The sequence below is a fragment of the Chiloscyllium plagiosum genome, unplaced genomic scaffold, assembly GCF_037043375.1.
Source record: "Chiloscyllium plagiosum isolate Xiang-an unplaced genomic scaffold, Cpla_swu_hap1 HiC_scaffold_27, whole genome shotgun sequence".
NCBI classification, from domain to species: domain Eukaryota; kingdom Metazoa; phylum Chordata; class Chondrichthyes; order Orectolobiformes; family Hemiscylliidae; genus Chiloscyllium; species Chiloscyllium plagiosum.
The window spans coordinates 1,428,239-1,451,174 of NW_028270165.1; the positions used below are offsets into that span (position 1 = coordinate 1,428,239).

Below are 22,936 nucleotides of genomic sequence, written 5' to 3' on the forward strand. Positions count from 1 at the left end.
GTAAATTCATCTGAGTTTTGAACAACAAAGAAGTGGATTGTTATGGGGGGAGGTAAGAAAATGGTTTTAAGACCAGTACAGGTCAGTCACAGAGTATGACAGCACTGAACAGATCCTTCATCCAACTCGTCCATGCTGAGTATGTTCTCAAACTAAACTCGTCCCACCTACCAGTGTTTGCCCATAAACCTTCGAACCTTTCATATTCATGTACTTATCCAAACGTTGTAACTCTGCGTGTATAAAATCATGAGGGGTATGGATAGGATAAATAGACAAAGTCTTTTTCCCTGGGGTGGGGGAGTCCAGTACGAGAGGGCATGGGTTTAGCATTAGAGGGGAAAGATACAAAAGAGATCTAAGGGGCAACGTTTTCACGCAGAGGATTGTACGTTTATTGAATGAACTGCCAGAGGAAGTGGTGAAGTCTAGTAAGATTGCAACATTTAAAAGGCATTTGGTTAGGTGTATGAATAGGAAGGGTTTGGAGGGATATGGGGCCGTGCGCTGTCAGGTGGGACTAGATTGTTTTGGGATAGTTGGTCGGCATGGACAAGTTGGACCAAACAGTCTGTTTCTGTGCTGTACATCTCTATGACTCTATGACTTCTTCTGGACATTCATTCTGCACTCAGGCCACTCTCTTAAAAAACGATCCTTGTCCTGTCTTTATAAAATCTTTCTCTACTCACCTCAAAATATTTGCTCCCTGATCCTGAAAACCCCAGCTGAGGGAAAGGACACCTGCTGTTCACCTCATCCGTATCCCCCATGATTTTATAATCCTCTATATGCAGTGTGTAGTGGCTCATTGAAATAATGTCCTGATGCAGCTTCGTTTGTGGGTGTTGGGATGATTGCTTCTGTGGTTAAGCACTTGGTTTGCGTGTGTTGTTTTTCTGTAGACGCTAGTTTGAAGTTCACTGTTGAGTGTTCGCTCTACTGTGACATCTAAGAATGGCACTTTGTTGTTGTTCTCCTCCTCTTCAAACCAGGAGCCCCCCTCAGGCCATAGTCTCACTACTTGGAATACCAATATACAGACTAGTCAAAGGCCTCCACTGAAGACTAGAACACCAAGTCGAAGATTCACGCCACTCCATTTATTCCATCCAAGAATTCCTGAACACCAAAGACACTCAGTTAGAAGAGGATGGAATAATGATGTCCTTTGACATAACAGCCCTGTTCACATCCATGAACATCAACGTGGCCAAAGAAAACTGGAGACACTACTCGAAGAACCAAAGACACAAATACAGCACCAACTTCATCAGCAAAGATAGCACTATCCAGCTCGTGGAACTGTGCCTTAACCACCCACTTCATATTCAGTAACAAGCCTCAAACAAATCAACGAAACACCCATGAAACCACAAGTATCAGGATTCCTAGCAGAAGCAATAATGCAGTCTCAAACCAACAGCCCTTCCAACGATCCAAACCAAACTTTGTGTCCGCCACAGTGATGACACTTTTGTCATCAAAAAATGAAGTAAATTAGAGGAAACCTACAACACCATCAACAATATCCTTACTGGCATAAAATTCACAAAAGAGGAGAACAACAACAAAGTGCCATTCCTAGATGTCACAGTAGAGCGAGCAGTCAATGGTAAATTCAAAACAGCGTCGACAGGAAAACAACACACACGAATCAAGTACTTAGCTACAGAAGCAATGATCCCTACACATAAAAACAAGCTGAATCAGGACACTATTTCAACGAGGCACGACACACTGCAGTAGCCAGTAACGACGAAGGCCAATAAGGAACTGCACAGCGCATTTAAGGAGAATGGGTAGGCAAACGATTCACAGAGAAACACTTCCCTGACCGGGAATCGAACCCGGGCCGCAGCGGTGAAAGCGCCGAATCCTAACCACTAGACCACCAGGGAGACAGCAGTGCCACCTCACAGCTCTAATGTAAATTGCTTCCCTGCCCGGAAATCGAACCTGGGCCACGATCGTGAGAAGGCTTCCACCAATGTCATTGCTTGTATCCATTGCTACCGATGCGGTCTCCTCTACATTGGGGAGACTGGAGACTCCTCGCAGTGTCAAGTCACAGCGCTTGAGGGAACATCTCCACGACACCCGCAGCAATCAACCCCATCACCCTCCGGCCCAACATTTCAACCCCCCTCCCACTCTGCCGAGAACATGCAGGTCCTGGGCCTCCTCCATCGCCGCTCACTCCCCACCCGATGCCTGAAGGAAGCACGCCCACCTTTCGCCTCGGATAAATTCAACCCCAGGACATCAATGTGGACTTCACCAGTTTCCTCATTTCCCCTCCCCCCACCTTACCTCAGTTCCAATCTTCCAGCTCAGCGCTGTCCTCATGACCTGTCCTACCTGCCAATCTCCCTTCTCAACTGTTCGCTCCACCCTCCTCTCTGACCTGTCACCTCCATCCCCACCCCCATTCACCTATTGTACTCTTTGCTACCTTCGGCCCAGCACCCCCCAATTTATCTCGCCATCCCTGGAAGCGTCCTGCCTCTATTCCTGATGAAGGGCTTAAGCCCGAAATGTCGATTTTCCTGCTCCTCGGAAGCTGTCTGACCTGCTGTGCCTTTCCAGTACCACTCTGATCTAAACTCTGGTTTCCAGCATCTGCAGTCCCCACTTTTGCCTACCCAATAAACCCAGTGTGACGATTTCACATCAACAAACTGACACTAGCAGACACAACGTCTGCAGAAACCCTAGCCACATTACTTTACATTAAAGACATCTGTGAAATGATTTCCAGATAACTCAACCCTCTCAGCATTAAACAACGGCTAGTGAACCTTAAATACCCTATACAAACAACCCGCAAACGAATGTTATTTACAAAATACCATACAAGGAAATACATGAACTCTGCCGCACAGTTCTCTGTGGCAAGAAATGCTGGGATGAGATAAGGAAGATTTTTTCAGCCAAAACGAATCGGCACTAACTGGACAGCCATTTAAAATCAACGCTGTCAGGCCAGGATGGAAGACCGGAAGGGATAATCAGTTTTCTTATTTCCTGAAGATTTACAAAGCTGAGACTGGGTTTTGGCGTTTCTTCCCTTTCCACTCCCAGGAGCCGCAGTGGTTGGGGCGGTGAGTTGGGGAAAGTGAAATGTGCCCGTGAGCAGCGTGTGGGGCTCTTTCAGCTTCCCCTCCTCTGACAGCGCTGTGACGTGACTCTGATGTTCTCAGGGACACTTACTGACGCGAGACAGTCAAAAGAGTCTCGTTCCTGCAGATCAGGAATTCAAACCGTATGCCGGCTTCAGGACAATGAGAAAGATTAATTGGGGTGTGTGAAGAAGCTGTGAGCTGCATTTCAAACATGTAGGTGGAGTCACATGCGTCATCCATTGCGCCCCTGGCACTGTGCGGACCTGACGCCGCCATGCTGCAGAGTTCTGACGTTATACGGACATGCACAGCAATGGGAACATTCACAAGGTGAACAGCCAAAGATAATCTCCATCACTGCTTCCCTTCCATCGACCCAACTTTGTGAAGCAGTATCTTTCACTGGCAAATAAAACACCTTTGTCCTCAGGTGCCTGCCTCATTTCGACCACGACTTCACGCCCCTCACTGTTCTAGTCTCATTTCCAAACACTTGGCTCATATCCTCAAAAGCAGCTCTGGGGATATCTGCTTGTTCCACCCTGACAGGCAGTGGGTTGCAGATTCCCGATCAGTCCCAATGTGATTGAAATATTTAAACCCCTCCACTGATTTGCATCTTTAAAAATCCGTGAAACAATCTCCCTTTCTTTCTGACGACAGTTCTCAACTGTAGTCGGCAGGGTTCACACCTGCGTGGGGAACCCGCAATGGATTTCATGTCCATCGCATTCACCACTCTGCCCACCAATACAGAACCACACTGACAGCTTCATTTCGCAGGTCTCTCTGCCCGTGGAGCTGAGAAAGAGTAAATCATTGCAGAGTTTGTTTGAATCCAATCACTTCACAGTTTTCGAAAGGGTTAAATATCTGCAAATGGCGATTCTGGGTGCTTCATCCCGAAAGATGAAATGGACGTTCAGTTAAAAGCAAAACCAGAAATTGCAGGAGCAACTCAGCAGGTCAGGCAGCATCTGTAGAAAGAGAATCAGAGACATTTCAGAACTTTTTTTACCTCATCCAGGAACATCCAAAACTACTGAGTTGCTCCAGCAGTTTCGCTTTCTGTCTCGGACTGTCAGCATCCGCATTCCTTTACGTTAGAAATTCAATCAATTCAGAAACCCCTTTGTGCTTCCTCAGTGGAAAAGATTTCCGTTTGGGAAACATTTTCCTGACACCATTAAAAACGCGCATCTTTGCAGCCAAGAAAGCAGTAGGAGCGTGAACAGCAAACGCCCCGTCTCCGGGTGGTCTCGAACCACCAACCTTCCGGTTAACAGCCGAACGCGCTGACCAATTGCGCCACAGAGACAGGTCCGCCCAGCGCCCGCACAGTCTCGTTGAGGAAGCTACTATTCAATTAACAATTTAACCTTCCCGCCCAGAATTACCATTGTCTTCTATCAGTTCAAACACGGCGAATACTGCAGAAAGCCAACGGGTCGAGCTGCATCCGTGGAAAGGTAAACAGAGCCGACGTTTTGAGTGTGCTACCGTTTTTGTTCAGAACTCAGTGTTTTGCCTCTTCCCGAAGTTGGTCCAGGTCTGTATCTCAATTGGCAAACACATGGCAAGTGCAGTGCCGCAATGTGTTGTTATAGCCTTGGCTGTTTAAAAAAAAGCAGTGCATTGTTTAAATGGTGATATATTGGAATGTGGAGAAAGTGAGGACTAGAGGTGAAAGTCGAAAAATGTGGCACTGGAAAAGCAGAACAGGTCAGGCAGCATCTGAGGAGCAGGACAGTGAACGTTTCGGGCACAAGCCCTTCATCAGGAATGATGTGTGGATGTATAAAGGGGTGTCAGAGTCCCTCCATTCCAGTCAATGCCAGTTGTCGGGCAGATGCAGCAGGCAATGAGCGAGGCAAGTGGTATATTACGAAGAGGAATTCAGTTCAGAAGTGGGGTCATTGAACATATTCAAGGGTAAATTCATCTGAGTTTTGAACAACAAAGAAGTGGATTGTTATGGGGGGAGGTAAGAAAATGGTTTTAAGACCAGTACAGGTCAGTCACAGAGTATGACAGCACTGAACAGACCCTTCATCCAACTCGTCCATGCTGAGTATGTTCTCAAACTAAACTCGTCCCACCTACCAGTGTTTGCCCATAAACCTTCGAACCTTTCATATTCATGTACTTATCCAAACGTTGTAACTCTGCGTGTATAAAATCATGAGGGGTATGGATAGGGTAAATAGACAAAGTCTTTTTCCCTGGGGTGGGGGAGTCCAGTACGAGAGGGCATGGGTTTAGCATTAGAGGGGAAAGATACAAAAGAGATCTAAGGGGCAACGTTTTCACGCAGAGGATTGTACGTTTATTGAATGAACTGCCAGAGGAAGTGGTGAAGTCTAGTACGATTGCAACATTTAAAAGGCATTTGGTTAGGTGTATGAATAGGAAGGGTTTGGAGGGATATGGGGCCGTGCGCTGTCAGGTGGGACTAGATTGTTTTGGGATAGTTGGTCGGCATGGACAAGTTGGACCAAACAGTCTGTTTCTGTGCTGTACATCTCTATGACTCTATGACTTCTTCTGGACATTCATTCTGCACTCAGGCCACTCTCTTAAAAAACGATCCTTGTCCTGTCTTTATAAAATCTTTCTCTACTCACCTCAAAATATTTGCTCCCTGATCCTGAAAACCCCAGCTGAGGGAAAGGACACCTGCTGTTCACCTCATCCGTATCCCTCATGATTTTATAATCCTCTATATGCAGTGTGTAGTGGCTCATTGAAATAATGTCCTGATGCAGCTTCGTTTGTGGGTGTTGGGATGATTGCTTCTGTGGTTAAGCACTTGGTTTGCGTGTGTTGTTTTTCTGTAGACGCTAGTTTGAAGTTCACTGTTGAGTGTTCGCTCTACTGTGACATCTAAGAATGGCACTTTGTTGTTGTTCTCCTCCTCTTCAAACCAGGAGCCCCCCTCAGGCCATAGTCTCACTACTTGGAATACCAATATACAGACTAGTCAAAGGCCTCCACTGAAGACTAGAACACCAAGTCGAAGATTCACGCCACTCCATTTATTCCATCCAAGAATTCCTGAACACCAAAGACACTAAGTTAGAAGAGGATGGAATAATGATGTCCTTTGACATAACAGCCCTGTTCACATCCATGAACATCAACGTGGCCAAAGAAAACTGGAGACACTACTCGAAGAACCAAAGACACAAATACAGCACCAACTTCATCAGCAAAGATAGCACTATCCAGCTCGTGGAACTGTGCCTTAACCACCCACTTCATATTCAGTAACAAGCCTCAAACAAATCAACGAAACACCCATGAAACCACAAGTATCAGGATTCCTAGCAGAAGCAATAATGCAGTCTCAAACCAACAGCCCTTCCAACGATCCAAACCAAACTTTGTGTCCGCCACAGTGATGACACTTTTGTCATCAAAAAATGAAGTAAATTAGAGGAAACCTACAACACCATCAACAATATCCTTACTGGCATAAAATTCACAAAAGAGGAGAACAACAACAAAGTGCCATTCCTAGATGTCACAGTAGAGCGAGCAGTCAATGGTAAATTCAAAACAGCGTCGACAGGAAAACAACACACACGAATCAAGTACTTAGCTACAGAAGCAATGATCCCTACACATAAAAACAAGCTGAATCAGGACACTATTTCAACGAGGCACGACACACTGCAGTAGCCAGTAACGACGAAGGCCAATAAGGAACGATACAGCGCATTTAAGGAGAATGGGTAGGCAAACGATTCACAGAGAAACACTTCCCTGACCGGGAATCGAACCCGGGCCGCAGCGGTGAAAGCGCCGAATCCTAACCACTAGACCACCAGGGAGACAGCAGTGCCACCTCACAGCTCTAATGTAAATTGCTTCCCTGCCCGGAAATCGAACCTGGGCCACGATCGTGAGAAGGCTTCCACCAATGTCATTGCTTGTATCCATTGCTCCCGATGCGGTCTCCTCTACATTGGGGAGACTGGAGACTCCTCGCAGTGTCAAGTCACAGCGCTTGAGGGAACATCTCCACGACACCCGCAGCAATCAACCCCATCACCCTCCGGCCCAACATTTCAACCCCCCTCCCACTCTGCCGAGAACATGCAGGTCCTGGGCCTCCTCCATCGCCGCTCACTCCCCACCCGATGCCTGAAGGAAGCACGCCCACCTTGCGCCTCGGATAAATTCAACCCCAGGACATCAATGTGGACTTCACCAGTTTCCTCATTTCCCCTCCCCCCACCTTACCTCAGTTCCAATCTTCCAGCTCAGCGCTGTCCTCATGACCTGTCCTACCTGCCAATCTCCCTTCTCAACTGTTCGCTCCACCCTCCTCTCTGACCTGTCACCTCCATCCCCACCCCCATTCACCTATTGTACTCTTTGCTACCTTCGGCCCAGCACCCCCCAATTTATCTCGCCATCCCTGGAAGCGTCCTGCCTCTATTCCTGATGAAGGGCTTAAGCCCGAAATGTCGATTTTCCTGCTCCTCGGAAGCTGTCTGACCTGCTGTGCCTTTCCAGTACCACTCTGATCTAAACTCTGGTTTCCAGCATCTGCAGTCCCCACTTTTGCCTACCCAATAAACCCAGTGTGACGATTTCACATCAACAAACTGACACTAGCAGACACAACGTCTGCAGAAACCCTAGCCACATTACTTTACATTAAAGACATCTGTGAAATGATTTCCAGATAACTCAACCCTCTCAGCATTAAACAACGGCTAGTGAACCTTAAATACCCTATACAAACAACCCGCAAACGAATGTTATTTACAAAATACCATACAAGGAAATACATGAACTCTGCCGCACAGTTCTCTGTGGCAAGAAATGCTGGGATGAGATAAGGAAGATTTTTTCAGCCAAAACGAATCGGCACTAACTGGACAGCCATTTAAAATCAACGCTGTCAGGCCAGGATGGAAGACCGGAAGGGATAATCAGTTTTCTTATTTCCTGAAGATTTACAAAGCTGAGACTGGGTTTTGGCGTTTCTTCCCTTTCCACTCCCAGGAGCCGCAGTGGTTGGGGCGGTGAGTTGGGGAAAGTGAAATGTGCCCGTGAGCAGCGTGTGGGGCTCTTTCAGCTTCCCCTCCTCTGACAGCGCTGTGACGTGACTCTGATGTTCTCAGGGACACTTACTGACGCGAGACAGTGAAAAGAGTCTCGTTCCTGCAGATCAGGAATTCAAACCGTATGCCGGCTTCAGGACAATGAGAAAGATTAATTGGGGTGTGTGAAGAAGCTGTGAGCTGCATTTCAAACATGTAGGTGGAGTCACATGCGTCATCCATTGCGCCCCTGGCACTGTGCGGACCTGACGCCGCCATGCTGCAGAGTTCTGACGTTATACGGACATGCACAGCAATGGGAACATTCACAAGGTGAACAGCCAAAGATAATCACCATCACTGCTTCCCTTCCATCGACCCAACTTTGTGAAGCAGTATCTTTCACTGGCAAATAAAACACCTTTGTCCTCAGGTGCCTGCCTCATTTCGACCACGACTTCACGCCCCTCACTGTTCTAGTCTCATTTCCAAACACTTGGCTCATATCCTCAAAAGCAGCTCTGGGGATATCTGCTTGTTCCACCCTGACAGGCAGTGGGTTGCAGATTCCCGATCAGTCCCAATGTGATTGAAATATTTAAACCCCTCCACTGATTTGCATCTTTAAAAATCCGTGAAACAATCTCCCTTTCTTTCTGACGACAGTTCTCAACTGTAGTCGGCAGGGTTCACACCTGCGTGGGGAACCCGCAATGGATTTCATGTCCATCGCATTCACCACTCTGCCCACCAATACAGAACCACACTGACAGCTTCATTTCGCAGGTCTCTCTGCCCGTGGAGCTGAGAAAGAGTAAATCATTGCAGAGTTTGTTTGAATCCAATCACTTCACAGTTTTCGAAAGGGTTAAATATCTGCAAATGGCGATTCTGGGTGCTTCATCCCGAAAGATGAAATGGACGTTCAGTTAAAAGCAAAACCAGAAATTGCAGGAGCAACTCAGCAGGTCAGGCAGCATCTGTAGAAAGAGAATCAGAGACATTTCAGAACTTTTTTTACCTCATCCAGGAACATCCAAAACTACTGAGTTGCTCCAGCAGTTTCGCTTTCTGTCTCGGACTGTCAGCATCCGCATTCCTTTACGTTAGAAATTCAATCAATTCAGAAACCCCTTTGTGCTTCCTCAGTGGAAAAGATTTCCGTTTGGGAAACATTTTCCTGACACCATTAAAAACGCGCATCTTTGCAGCCAAGAAAGCAGTAGGAGCGTGAACAGCAAACGCCCCGTCTCCGGGTGGTCTCGAACCACCAACCTTCCGGTTAACAGCCGAACGCGCTGACCAATTGCGCCACAGAGACAGGTCCGCCCAGCGCCCGCACAGTCTCGTTGAGGAAGCTACTATTCAATTAACAATTTAACCTTCCCGCCCAGAATTACCATTGTCTTCTATCAGTTCAAACACGGCGAATACTGCAGAAAGCCAACGGGTCGAGCTGCATCCGTGGAAAGGTAAACAGAGCCGACGTTTTGAGTGTGCTACCGTTTTTGTTCAGAACTCAGTGTTTTGCCTCTTCCCGAAGTTGGTCCAGGTCTGTATCTCAATTGGCAAACACATGGCAAGTGCAGTGCCGCAATGTGAAGTTATAGCCTTGGCTGTTTAAAAAAAAGCAGTGCATTGTTTAAATGGTGATATATTGGAATGTGGAGAAAGTGAGGACTAGAGGTGAAAGTCGAAAAATGTGGCACTGGAAAAGCAGAACAGGTCAGGCAGCATCTGAGGAGCAGGACAGTGAACGTTTCGGGCACAAGCCCTTCATCAGGAATGATGTGTGGATGTATAAAGGGGTGTCAGAGTCCCTCCATTCCAGTCAATGCCAGTTGTCGGGCAGATGCAGCAGGCAATGAGCGAGGCAAGTGGTATATTACGAAGAGGAATTCAGTTCAGAAGTGGGGTCATTGAACATATTCAAGGGTAAATTCATCTGAGTTTTGAACAACAAAGAAGTGGATTGTTATGGGGGGAGGTAAGAAAATGGTTTTAAGACCAGTACAGGTCAGTCACAGAGTATGACAGCACTGAACAGACCCTTCATCCAACTCCTCCATGCTGAGTATGTTCTCAAACTAAACTCGTCCCACCTACCAGTGTTTGCCCATAAACCTTCGAACCTTTCATATTCATGTACTTATCCAAACGTTGTAACTCTGCGTGTATAAAATCATGAGGGGTATGGATAGGATAAATAGACAAAGTCTTTTTCCCTGGGGTGGGGGAGTCCAGTACGAGAGGGCATGGGTTTAGCATTAGAGGGGAAAGATACAAAAGAGATCTAAGGGGCAACGTTTTCACGCAGAGGATTGTACGTTTATTGAATGAACTGCCAGAGGAAGTGGTGAAGTCTAGTACGATTGCAACATTTAAAAGGCATTTGGTTAGGTGTATGAATAGGAAGGGTTTGGAGGGATATGGGGTCGTGCGCTGTCAGGTGGGACTAGATTGTTTTGGGATAGTTGGTCGGCATGGACAAGTTGGACCAAACAGTCTGTTTCTGTGCTGTACATCTCTATGACTCTATGACTTCTTCTGGACATTCATTCTGCACTCAGGCCACTCTCTTAAAAAACGATCCTTGTCCTGTCTTTATAAAATCTTTCTCTACTCACCTCAAAATATTTGCTCCCTGATCCTGAAAACCCCAGCTGAGGGAAAGGACACCTGCTGTTCACCTCATCCGTATCCCTCATGATTTTATAATCCTCTATATGCAGTGTGTAGTGGCTCATTGAAATAATGTCCTGATGCAGCTTCGTTTGTGGGTGTTGGGATGATTGCTTCTGTGGTTAAGCACTTGGTTTGCGTGTGTTGTTTTTCTGTAGACGCTAGTTTGAAGTTCACTGTTGAGTGTTCGCTCTACTGTGACATCTAAGAATGGCACTTTGTTGTTGTTCTCCTCCTCTTCAAACCAGGAGCCCCCCTCAGGCCATAGTCTCACTACTTGGAACACCAATATACAGACTAGTCAAAGGCCTCCACTGAAGACTAGAACACCAAGTCGAAGATTCACGCCACTCCATTTATTCCATCCAAGAATTCCTGAACACCAAAGACACTCAGTTAGAAGAGGATGGAATAATGATGTCCTTTGACATAACAGCCCTGTTCACATCCATGAACATCAACGTGGCCAAAGAAAACTGGAGACACTACTCGAAGAACCAAAGACACAAATACAGCACCAACTTCATCAGCAAAGATAGCACTATCCAGCTCGTGGAACTGTGCCTTAACCACCCACTTCATATTCAGTAACAAGCCTCAAACAAATCAACGAAACACCCATGAAACCACAAGTATCAGGATTCCTAGCAGAAGCAATAATGCAGTCTCAAACCAACAGCCCTTCCAACGATCCAAACCAAACTTTGTGTCCGCCACAGTGATGACACTTTTGTCATCAAAAAATGAAGTAAATTAGAGGAAACCTACAACACCATCAACAATATCCTTACTGGCATAAAATTCACAAAAGAGGAGAACAACAACAAAGTGCCATTCCTAGATGTCACAGTAGAGCGAGCAGTCAATGGTAAATTCAAAACAGCGTCGACAGGAAAACAACACACACGAATCAAGTACTTAGCTACAGAAGCAATGATCCCTACACATAAAAACAAGCTGAATCAGGACACTATTTCAACGAGGCACGACACACTGCAGTAGCCAGTAACGACGAAGGCCAATAAGGAACGATACAGCGCATTTAAGGAGAATGGGTAGGCAAACGATTCACAGAGAAACACTTCCCTGACCGGGAATCGAACCCGGGCCGCAGCGGTGAAAGCGCCGAATCCTAACCACTAGACCACCAGGGAGACAGCAGTGCCACCTCACAGCTCTAATGTAAATTGCTTCCCTGCCCGGAAATCGAACCTGGGCCACGATCGTGAGAAGGCTTCCACCAATGTCATTGCTTGTATCCATTGCTCCCGATGCGGTCTCCTCTACATTGGGGAGACTGGAGACTCCTCGCAGTGTCAAGTCACAGCGCTTGAGGGAACATCTCCACGACACCCGCAGCAATCAACCCCATCACCCTCCGGCCCAACATTTCAACCCCCCTCCCACTCTGCCGAGAACATGCAGGTCCTGGGCCTCCTCCATCGCCGCTCACTCCCCACCCGATGCCTGAAGGAAGCACGCCCACCTTTCGCCTCGGATAAATTCAACCCCAGGACATCAATGTGGACTTCACCAGTTTCCTCATTTCCCCTCCCCCCACCTTACCTCAGTTCCAATCTTCCAGCTCAGCGCTGTCCTCATGACCTGTCCTACCTGCCAATCTCCCTTCTCAACTGTTCGCTCCACCCTCCTCTCTGACCTGTCACCTCCATCCCCACCCCCATTCACCTATTGTACTCTTTGCTACCTTCGGCCCAGCACCCCCCAATTTATCTCGCCATCCCTGGAAGCGTCCTGCCTCTATTCCTGATGAAGGGCTTAAGCCCGAAATGTCGATTTTCCTGCTCCTCGGAAGCTGTCTGACCTGCTGTGCCTTTCCAGTACCACTCTGATCTAAACTCTGGTTTCCAGCATCTGCAGTCCCCACTTTTGCCTACCCAATAAACCCAGTGTGACGATTTCACATCAACAAACTGACACTAGCAGACACAACGTCTGCAGAAACCCTAGCCACATTACTTTACATTAAAGACATCTGTGAAATGATTTCCAGATAACTCAACCCTCTCAGCATTAAACAACGGCTAGTGAACCTTAAATACCCTATACAAACAACCCGCAAACGAATGTTATTTACAAAATACCATACAAGGAAATACATGAACTCTGCCGCACAGTTCTCTGTGGCAAGAAATGCTGGGATGAGATAAGGAAGATTTTTTCAGCCAAAACGAATCGGCACTAACTGGACAGCCATTTAAAATCAACGCTGTCAGGCCAGGATGGAAGACCGGAAGGGATAATCAGTTTTCTTATTTCCTGAAGATTTACAAAGCTGAGACTGGGTTTTGGCGTTTCTTCCCTTTCCACTCCCAGGAGCCGCAGTGGTTGGGGCGGTGAGTTGGGGAAAGTGAAATGTGCCCGTGAGCAGCGTGTGGGGCTCTTTCAGCTTCCCCTCCTCTGACAGCGCTGTGACGTGACTCTGATGGTCTCAGGGACACTTACTGACGCGAGACAGTGAAAAGAGTCTCGTTCCTGCAGATCAGGAATTCAAACCGTATGCCGGCTTCAGGACAATGAGAAAGATTAATTGGGGTGTGTGAAGAAGCTGTGAGCTGCATTTCAAACATGTAGGTGGAGTCACATGCGTCATCCATTGCGCCCCTGGCACTGTGCGGACCTGACGCCGCCATGCTGCAGAGTTCTGACGTTATACGGACATGCACAGCAATGGGAACATTCACAAGGTGAACAGCCAAAGATAATCACCATCACTGCTTCCCTTCCATCGACCCAACTTTGTGAAGCAGTATCTTTCACTGGCAAATAAAACACCTTTGTCCTCAGGTGCCTGCCTCATTTCGACCACGACTTCACGCCCCTCACTGTTCTAGTCTCATTTCCAAACACTTGGCTCATATCCTCAAAAGCAGCTCTGGGGATATCTGCTTGTTCCACCCTGACAGGCAGTGGGTTGCAGATTCCCGATCAGTCCCAATGTGATTGAAATATTTAAACCCCTCCACTGATTTGCATCTTTAAAAATCCGTGAAACAATCTCCCTTTCTTTCTGACGACAGTTCTCAACTGTAGTCGGCAGGGTTCACACCTGCGTGGGGAACCCGCAATGGATTTCATGTCCATCGCATTCACCACTCTGCCCACCAATACAGAACCACACTGACAGCTTCATTTCGCAGGTCTCTCTGCCCGAGGAGCTGAGAAAGAGTAAATCATTGCAGAGTTTGTTTGAATCCAATCACTTCACAGTTTTCGAAAGGGTTAAATATCTGCAAATGGCGATTCTGGGTGCTTCATCCCGAAAGATGAAATGGACGTTCAGTTAAAAGCAAAACCAGAAATTGCAGGAGCAACTCAGCAGGTCAGGCAGCATCTGTAGAAAGAGAATCAGAGACATTTCAGAACTTTTTTTACCTCATCCAGGAACATCCAAAACTACTGAGTTGCTCCAGCAGTTTCGCTTTCTGTCTCGGACTGTCAGCATCCGCATTCCTTTACGTTAGAAATTCAATCAATTCAGAAACCCCTTTGTGCTTCCTCAGTGGAAAAGATTTCCGTTTGGGAAACATTTTCCTGACACCATTAAAAACGCGCATCTTTGCAGCCAAGAAAGCAGTAGGAGCGTGAACAGCAAACGCCCCGTCTCCGGGTGGTCTCGAACCACCAACCTTCCGGTTAACAGCCGAACGCGCTGACCAATTGCGCCACAGAGACAGGTCCGCCCAGCGCCCGCACAGTCTCGTTGAGGAAGCTACTATTCAATTAACAATTTAACCTTCCCGCCCAGAATTACCATTGTCTTCTATCAGTTCAAACACGGCGAATACTGCAGAAAGCCAACGGGTCGAGCTGCATCCGTGGAAAGGTAAACAGAGCCGACGTTTTGAGTGTGCTACCGTTTTTGTTCAGAACTCAGTGTTTTGCCTCTTCCCGAAGTTGGTCCAGGTCTGTATCTCAATTGGCAAACACATGGCAAGTGCAGTGCCGCAATGTGAAGTTATAGCCTTGGCTGTTTAAAAAAAAGCAGTGCATTGTTTAAATGGTGATATATTGGAATGTGGAGAAAGTGAGGACTAGAGGTGAAAGTCGAAAAATGTGGCACTGGAAAAGCAGAACAGGTCAGGCAGCATCTGAGGAGCAGGACAGTGAACGTTTCGGGCACAAGCCCTTCATCAGGAATGATGTGTGGATGTATAAAGGGGTGTCAGAGTCCCTCCATTCCAGTCAATGCCAGTTGTCGGGCAGATGCAGCAGGCAATGAGCGAGGCAAGTGGTATATTACGAAGAGGAATTCAGTTCAGAAGTGGGGTCATTGAACATATTCAAGGGTAAATTCATCTGAGTTTTGAACAACAAAGAAGTGGATTGTTATGGGGGGAGGTAAGAAAATGGTTTTAAGACCAGTACAGGTCAGTCACAGAGTATGACAGCACTGAACAGACCCTTCATCCAACTCCTCCATGCTGAGTATGTTCTCAAACTAAACTCGTCCCACCTACCAGTGTTTGCCCATAAACCTTCGAACCTTTCATATTCATGTACTTATCCAAACGTTGTAACTCTGCGTGTATAAAATCATGAGGGGTATGGATAGGATAAATAGACAAAGTCTTTTTCCCTGGGGTGGGGGAGTCCAGTACGAGAGGGCATGGGTTTAGCATTAGAGGGGAAAGATACAAAAGAGATCTAAGGGGCAACGTTTTCACGCAGAGGATTGTACGTTTATTGAATGAACTGCCAGAGGAAGTGGTGAAGTCTAGTACGATTGCAACATTTAAAAGGCATTTGGTTAGGTGTATGAATAGGAAGGGTTTGGAGGGATATGGGGTCGTGCGCTGTCAGGTGGGACTAGATTGTTTTGGGATAGTTGGTCGGCATGGACAAGTTGGACCAAACAGTCTGTTTCTGTGCTGTACATCTCTATGACTCTATGACTTCTTCTGGACATTCATTCTGCACTCAGGCCACTCTCTTAAAAAACGATCCTTGTCCTGTCTTTATAAAATCTTTCTCTACTCACCTCAAAATATTTGCTCCCTGATCCTGAAAACCCCAGCTGAGGGAAAGGACACCTGCTGTTCACCTCATCCGTATCCCTCATGATTTTATAATCCTCTATATGCAGTGTGTAGTGGCTCATTGAAATAATGTCCTGATGCAGCTTCGTTTGTGGGTGTTGGGATGATTGCTTCTGTGGTTAAGCACTTGGTTTGCGTGTGTTGTTTTTCTGTAGACGCTAGTTTGAAGTTCACTGTTGAGTGTTCGCTCTACTGTGACATCTAAGAATGGCACTTTGTTGTTGTTCTCCTCCTCTTCAAACCAGGAGCCCCCCTCAGGCCATAGTCTCACTACTTGGAACACCAATATACAGACTAGTCAAAGGCCTCCACTGAAGACTAGAACACCAAGTCGAAGATTCACGCCACTCCATTTATTCCATCCAAGAATTCCTGAACACCAAAGACACTCAGTTAGAAGAGGATGGAATAATGATGTCCTTTGACATAACAGCCCTGTTCACATCCATTAACATCAACGTGGCCAAAGAAAACTGGAGAGACTACTCGAAGAACCAAAGACACAAATACAGCACCAACTTCATCAGCAAAGATAGCACTATCCAGCTCGTGGAACTGTGCCTTAACCACCCACTTCATATTCAGTAACAAGCCTCAAACAAATCAACGAAACACCCATGAAACCACAAGTATCAGGATTCCTAGCAGAAGCAATAATGCAGTCTCAAACCAACAGCCCTTCCAACGATCCAAACCAAACTTTGTGTCCGCCACAGTGATGACACTTTTGTCATCAAAAAATGAAGTAAATTAGAGGAAACCTACAACACCATCAACAATATCCTTACTGACATAAAATTCACAAAAGAGGAGAACAACAACAAAGTGCCATTCCTAGATGTCACAGTAGAGCGAGCAGTCAATGGTAAATTCAAAACAGCGTCGACAGGAAAACAACACACACGAATCAAGTACTTAGCTACAGAAGCAATGATCCCTACACATAAAAACAAGCTGAATCAGGACACTATTTCAACGAGGCACGACACACTGCAGTAGCCAGTAACGACGAAGGCCAATAAGGAACGATACAGCGCATTTAAGGAGAATGGGTAGGCAAACGATTCACAGAGAAACACTTCCCTGACCGGGAATCGAACCCGGGCCGCAGCGGTGAAAGCGCCGAATCCTAACCACTAGACCACCAGGGAGACAGCAGTGCCACCTCACAGCTCTAATGTAAATTGCTTCCCTGCCCGGAAATCGAACCTGGGCCACGATCGTGAGAAGGCTTCCACCAATGTCATTGCTTGTATCCATTGCTCCCGATGCGGTCTCCTCTACATTGGGGAGACTGGAGACTCCTCGCAGTGTCAAGTCACAGCGCTTGAGGGAACATCTCCACGACACCCGCAGCAATCAACCCCATCACCCTCCGGCCCAACATTTCAACCCCCCTCCCACTCTGCCGAGAACATGCAGGTCCTGGGCCTCCTCCATCGCCGCTCACTCCCCACCCGATGCCTGAAGGAAGCACGCCCACCTTTCGCCTCGGATAAATTCAACCCCAGGACATCAATGTGGACTTCACCAGTTTCCTCATTTCCCCTCCCCCCACCTTACCTCAGTTCCAATCTTCCAGCTCAGCGCTGTCCTCATGACCTGTCCTACCTGCCAATCTCCCTTCTCAACTGTTCGCTCCACCCTCCTCTCTGACCTGTCACCTCCATCCCCACCCCCATTCACCTATTGTACTCTTTGCTACCTTCGGCCCAGCACCCCCCAATTTATCTCGCCATCCCTGGAAGCGTCCTGCCTCTATTCCTGATGAAGGGCTTAAGCCCGAAATGTCGATTTTCCTGCTCCTCGGAAGCTGTCTGACCTGCTGTGCCTTTCCAGTACCACTCTGATCTAAACTCTGGTTTCCAGCATCTGCAGTCCCCACTTTTGCCTACCCAATAAACCCAGTGTGACGATTTCACATCAACAAACTGACACTAGCAGACACAACGTCTGCAGAAACCCTAGCCACATTACTTTACATTAAAGACATCTGTGAAATGATTTCCAGATAACTCAACCCTCTCAGCATTAAACAACGGCTAGTGAACCTTAAATACCCTATACAAACAACCCGCAAACGAATGTTATTTACAAAATACCATACAAGGAAATACATGAACTCTGCCGCACAGTTCTCTGTGGCAAGAAATGCTGGGATGAGATAAGGAAGATTTTTTCAGCCAAAACGAATCGGCACTAACTGGACAGCCATTTAAAATCAACGCTGTCAGGCCAGGATGGAAGACCGGAAGGGATAAGCAGTGTTCTTATTTCCTGAAGATTTACAAAGCTGAGACTGGGTTTTGGCGTTTCTTCCCTTTCCACTCCCAGGAGCCGCAGTGGTTGGGGCGGTGAGTTGGGGAAAGTGAAATGTGCTCGTGAGCAGCGTGTGGGGCTCTTTCAGCTTCCCCTCCTCTGACAGCGCTGTGACGTGACTCTGATGTTCTCAGGGACACTTACTGACGCGAGACAGTCAAAAGAGTCTCGTTCCTGCAGATCAGGAATTCAAACCGTATGCCGGCTTCAGGACAATGAGAAAGATTAATTGGGGTGTGTGAAGAAGCTGTGAGCTGCATTTCAAACATGTAGGTGGAGTCACATGCGTCATCCATTGCGCCCCTGGCACTGTGCGGACCTGACGCCGCCATGCTGCAGAGTTCTGACGTTATACGGACATGCACAGCAATGGGAACATTCACAAGGTGAACAGCCAAAGATAATCACCATCACTGCTTCCCTTCCATCGACCCAACTTTGTGAAGCAGTATCTTTCACTGGCAAATAAAACACCTTTGTCCTCAGGTGCCTGCCTCATTTCGACCACGACTTCACGCCCCTCACTGTTCTAGTCTCATTTCCAAACACTTGGCTCATATCCTCAAAAGCAGCTCTGGGGATATCTGCTTGTTCCACCCTGACAGGCAGTGGGTTGCAGATTCCCGATCAGTCCCAATGTGATTGAAATATTTAAACCCCTCCACTGATTTGCATCTTTAAAAATCCGTGAAACAATCTCCCTTTCTTTCTGACGACAGTTCTCAACTGTAGTCGGCAGGGTTCACACCTGCGTGGGGAACCCGCAATGGATTTCATGTCCATCGCATTCACCACTCTGCCCACCAATACAGAACCACACTGACAGCTTCATTTCGCAGGTCTCTCTGCCCGTGGAGCTGAGAAAGAGTAAATCATTGCAGAGTTTGTTTGAATCCAATCACTTCACAGTTTTCGAAAGGGTTAAATATCTGCAAATGGCGATTCTGGGTGCTTCATCCCGAAAGATGAAATGGACGTTCAGTTAAAAGCAAAACCAGAAATTGCAGGAGCAACTCAGCAGGTCAGGCAGCATCTGTAGAAAGAGAATCAGAGACATTTCAGAACTTTTTTTACCTCATCCAGGAACATCCAAAACTACTGAGTTGCTCCAGCAGTTTCGCTTTCTGTCTCGGACTGTCAGCATCCGCATTCCTTTACGTTAGAAATTCAATCAATTCAGAAACCCCTTTGTGCTTCCTCAGTGGAAAAGATTTCCGTTTGGGAAACATTTTCCTGACACCATTAAAAACGCGCATCTTTGCAGCCAAGAAAGCAGTAGGAGCGTGAACAGCAAACGCCCCGTCTCCGGGTGGTCTCGAACCACCAACCTTCCGGTTAACAGCCGAACGCGCTGACCAATTGCGCCACAGAGACAGGTCCGCCCAGCGCCCGCACAGTCTCGTTGAGGAAGCTACTATTCAATTAACAATTTAACCTTCCCGCCCAGAATTACCATTGTCTTCTATCAGTTCAAACACGGCGAATACTGCAGAAAGCCAACGGGTCGAGCTGCATCCGTGGAAAGGTAAACAGAGCCGACGTTTTGAGTGTGCTACCGTTTTTGTTCAGAACTCAGTGTTTTGCCTCTTCCCGAAGTTGGTCCAGGTCTGTATCTCAATTGGCAAACACATGGCAAGTGCAGTGCCGCAATGTGAAGTTATAGCCTTGGCTGTTTAAAAAAAAGCAGTGCATTGTTTAAATGGTGATATATTGGAATGTGGAGAAAGTGAGGACTAGAGGTGAAAGTCGAAAAATGTGGCACTGGAAAAGCAGAACAGGTCAGGCAGCATCTGAGGAGCAGGACAGTGAACGTTTCGGGCACAAGCCCTTCATCAGGAATGATGTGTGGATGTATAAAGGGGTGTCAGAGTCCCTCCATTCCAGTCAATGCCAGTTGTCGGGCAGATGCAGCAGGCAATGAGCGAGGCAAGTGGTATATTACGAAGAGGAATTCAGTTCAGAAGTGGGGTCATTGAACATATTCAAGGGTAAATTCATCTGAGTTTTGAACAACAAAGAAGTGGATTGTTATGGGGGGAGGTAAGAAAATGGTTTTAAGACCAGTACAGGTCAGTCACAGAGTATGACAGCACTGAACAGACCCTTCATCCAACTCCTCCATGCTGAGTATGTTCTCAAACTAAACTCGTCCCACCTACCAGTGTTTGCCCATAAACCTTCGAACCTTTCATATTCATGTACTTATCCAAACGTTGTAACTCTGCGTGTATAAAATCATGAGGGGTATGGATAGGATAAATAGACAAAGTCTTTTTCCCTGGGGTGGGGGAGTCCAGTACGAGAGGGCATGGGTTTAGCATTAGAGGGGAAAGATACAAAAGAGATCTAAGGGGCAACGTTTTCACGCAGAGGATTGTACGTTTATTGAATGAACTGCCAGAGGAAGTGGTGAAGTCTAGTACGATTGCAACATTTAAAAGGCATTTGGTTAGGTGTATGAATAGGAAGGGTTTGGAGGGATATGGGGTCGTGCGCTGTCAGGTGGGACTAGATTGTTTTGGGATAGTTGGTCGGCATGGACAAGTTGGACCAAACAGTCTGTTTCTGTGCTGTACATCTCTATGACTCTATGACTTCTTCTGGACATTCATTCTGCACTCAGGCCACTCTCTTAAAAAACGATCCTTGTCCTGTCTTTATAAAATCTTTCTCTACTCACCTCAAAATATTTGCTCCCTGATCCTGAAAACCCCAGCTGAGGGAAAGGACACCTGCTGTTCACCTCATCCGTATCCCTCATGATTTTATAATCCTCTATATGCAGTGTGTAGTGGCTCATTGAAATAATGTCCTGATGCAGCTTCGTTTGTGGGTGTTGGGATGATTGCTTCTGTGGTTAAGCACTTGGTTTGCGTGTGTTGTTTTTCTGTAGACGCTAGTTTGAAGTTCACTGTTGAGTGTTCGCTCTACTGTGACATCTAAGAATGGCACTTTGTTGTTGTTCTCCTCCTCTTCAAACCAGGAGCCCCCCTCAGGCCATAGTCTCACTACTTGGAACACCAATATACAGACTAGTCAAAGGCCTCCACTGAAGACTAGAACACCAAGTCGAAGATTCACGCCACTCCATTTATTCCATCCAAGAATTCCTGAACACCAAAGACACTCAGTTAGAAGAGGATGGAATAATGATGTCCTTTGACATAACAGCCCTGTTCACATCCATGAACATCAACGTGGCCAAAGAAAACTGGAGACACTACTCGAAGAACCAAAGACACAAATACAGCACCAACTTCATCAGCAAAGATAGCACTATCCAGCTCGTGGAACTGTGCCTTAACCACCCACTTCATATTCAGTAACAAGCCTCAAACAAATCAACGAAACACCCATGAAACCACAAGTATCAGGATTCCTAGCAGAAGCAATAATGCAGTCTCAAACCAACAGCCCTTCCAACGATCCAAACCAAACTTTGTGTCCGCCACAGTGATGACACTTTTGTCATCAAAAAATGAAGTAAATTAGAGGAAACCTACAACACCATCAACAATATCCTTACTGGCATAAAATTCACAAAAGAGGAGAACAACAACAAAGTGCCATTCCTAGATGTCACAGTAGAGCGAGCAGTCAATGGTAAATTCAAAACAGCGTCGACAGGAAAACAACACACACGAATCAAGTACTTAGCTACAGAAGCAATGATCCCTACACATAAAAACAAGCTGAATCAGGACACTATTTCAACGAGGCACGACACACTGCAGTAGCCAGTAACGACGAAGGCCAATAAGGAACGATACAGCGCATTTAAGGAGAATGGGTAGGCAAACGATTCACAGAGAAACACTTCCCTGACCGGGAATCGAACCCGGGCCGCAGCGGTGAAAGCGCCGAATCCTAACCACTAGACCACCAGGGAGACAGCAGTGCCACCTCACAGCTCTAATGTAAATTGCTTCCCTGCCCGGAAATCGAACCTGGGCCACGATCGTGAGAAGGCTTCCACCAATGTCATTGCTTGTATCCATTGCTCCCGATGCGGTCTCCTCTACATTGGGGAGACTGGAGACTCCTCGCAGTGTCAAGTCACAGCGCTTGAGGGAACATCTCCACGACACCCGCAGCAATCAACCCCATCACCCTCCGGCCCAACATTTCAACCCCCCTCCCACTCTGCCGAGAACATGCAGGTCCTGGGCCTCCTCCATCGCCGCTCACTCCCCACCCGATGCCTGAAGGAAGCACGCCCACCTTTCGCCTCGGATAAATTCAACCCCAGGACATCAATGTGGACTTCACCAGTTTCCTCATTTCCCCTCCCCCCACCTTACCTCAGTTCCAATCTTCCAGCTCAGCGCTGTCCTCATGACCTGTCCTACCTGCCAATCTCCCTTCTCAACTGTTCGCTCCACCCTCCTCTCTGACCTGTCACCTCCATCCCCACCCCCATTCACCTATTGTACTCTTTGCTACCTTCGGCCCAGCACCCCCCAATTTATCTCGCCATCCCTGGAAGCGTCCTGCCTCTATTCCTGATGAAGGGCTTAAGCCCGAAATGTCGATTTTCCTGCTCCTCGGAAGCTGTCTGACCTGCTGTGCCTTTCCAGTACCACTCTGATCTAAACTCTGGTTTCCAGCATCTGCAGTCCCCACTTTTGCCTACCCAATAAACCCAGTGTGACGATTTCACATCAACAAACTGACACTAGCAGACACAACGTCTGCA

The 22,936-nt window shown here is 47.1% G+C and overlaps 9 non-coding genes across 9 annotated transcripts; all 9 read right to left on the minus strand.

Moving 5' to 3' along the window:
- Window positions 1-1,829: 1,829 nt before the first annotated feature.
- On the minus strand, window positions 1,830-1,901 carry trnae-uuc (transfer RNA glutamic acid (anticodon UUC)). Its single transcript has one exon. It is a non-coding gene; the product is annotated as a tRNA-Glu (tRNA).
- A 2,468-nt stretch (window positions 1,902-4,369) lies between these two features.
- Window positions 4,370-4,443, minus strand: trnan-guu (transfer RNA asparagine (anticodon GUU)). Its single transcript has one exon. It is a non-coding gene; the product is annotated as a tRNA-Asn (tRNA).
- A 2,443-nt stretch (window positions 4,444-6,886) lies between these two features.
- Window positions 6,887-6,958, minus strand: trnae-uuc (transfer RNA glutamic acid (anticodon UUC)). The gene has a single exon. It is a non-coding gene; the product is annotated as a tRNA-Glu (tRNA).
- Window positions 6,959-9,426: 2,468 nt separating this feature from the next.
- Window positions 9,427-9,500, minus strand: trnan-guu (transfer RNA asparagine (anticodon GUU)). Its single transcript has one exon. It is a non-coding gene; the product is annotated as a tRNA-Asn (tRNA).
- A 2,443-nt stretch (window positions 9,501-11,943) lies between these two features.
- trnae-uuc (transfer RNA glutamic acid (anticodon UUC)) lies at window positions 11,944-12,015 on the minus strand. The gene has a single exon. It is a non-coding gene; the product is annotated as a tRNA-Glu (tRNA).
- Window positions 12,016-14,483: 2,468 nt separating this feature from the next.
- trnan-guu (transfer RNA asparagine (anticodon GUU)) lies at window positions 14,484-14,557 on the minus strand. Its single transcript has one exon. It is a non-coding gene; the product is annotated as a tRNA-Asn (tRNA).
- A 2,443-nt stretch (window positions 14,558-17,000) lies between these two features.
- On the minus strand, window positions 17,001-17,072 carry trnae-uuc (transfer RNA glutamic acid (anticodon UUC)). The gene has a single exon. It is a non-coding gene; the product is annotated as a tRNA-Glu (tRNA).
- Window positions 17,073-19,540: 2,468 nt separating this feature from the next.
- trnan-guu (transfer RNA asparagine (anticodon GUU)) lies at window positions 19,541-19,614 on the minus strand. Its single transcript has one exon. It is a non-coding gene; the product is annotated as a tRNA-Asn (tRNA).
- Window positions 19,615-22,057: 2,443 nt separating this feature from the next.
- trnae-uuc (transfer RNA glutamic acid (anticodon UUC)) lies at window positions 22,058-22,129 on the minus strand. Its single transcript has one exon. It is a non-coding gene; the product is annotated as a tRNA-Glu (tRNA).
- Between the last annotated feature and the right edge of the window lie 807 nt (window positions 22,130-22,936).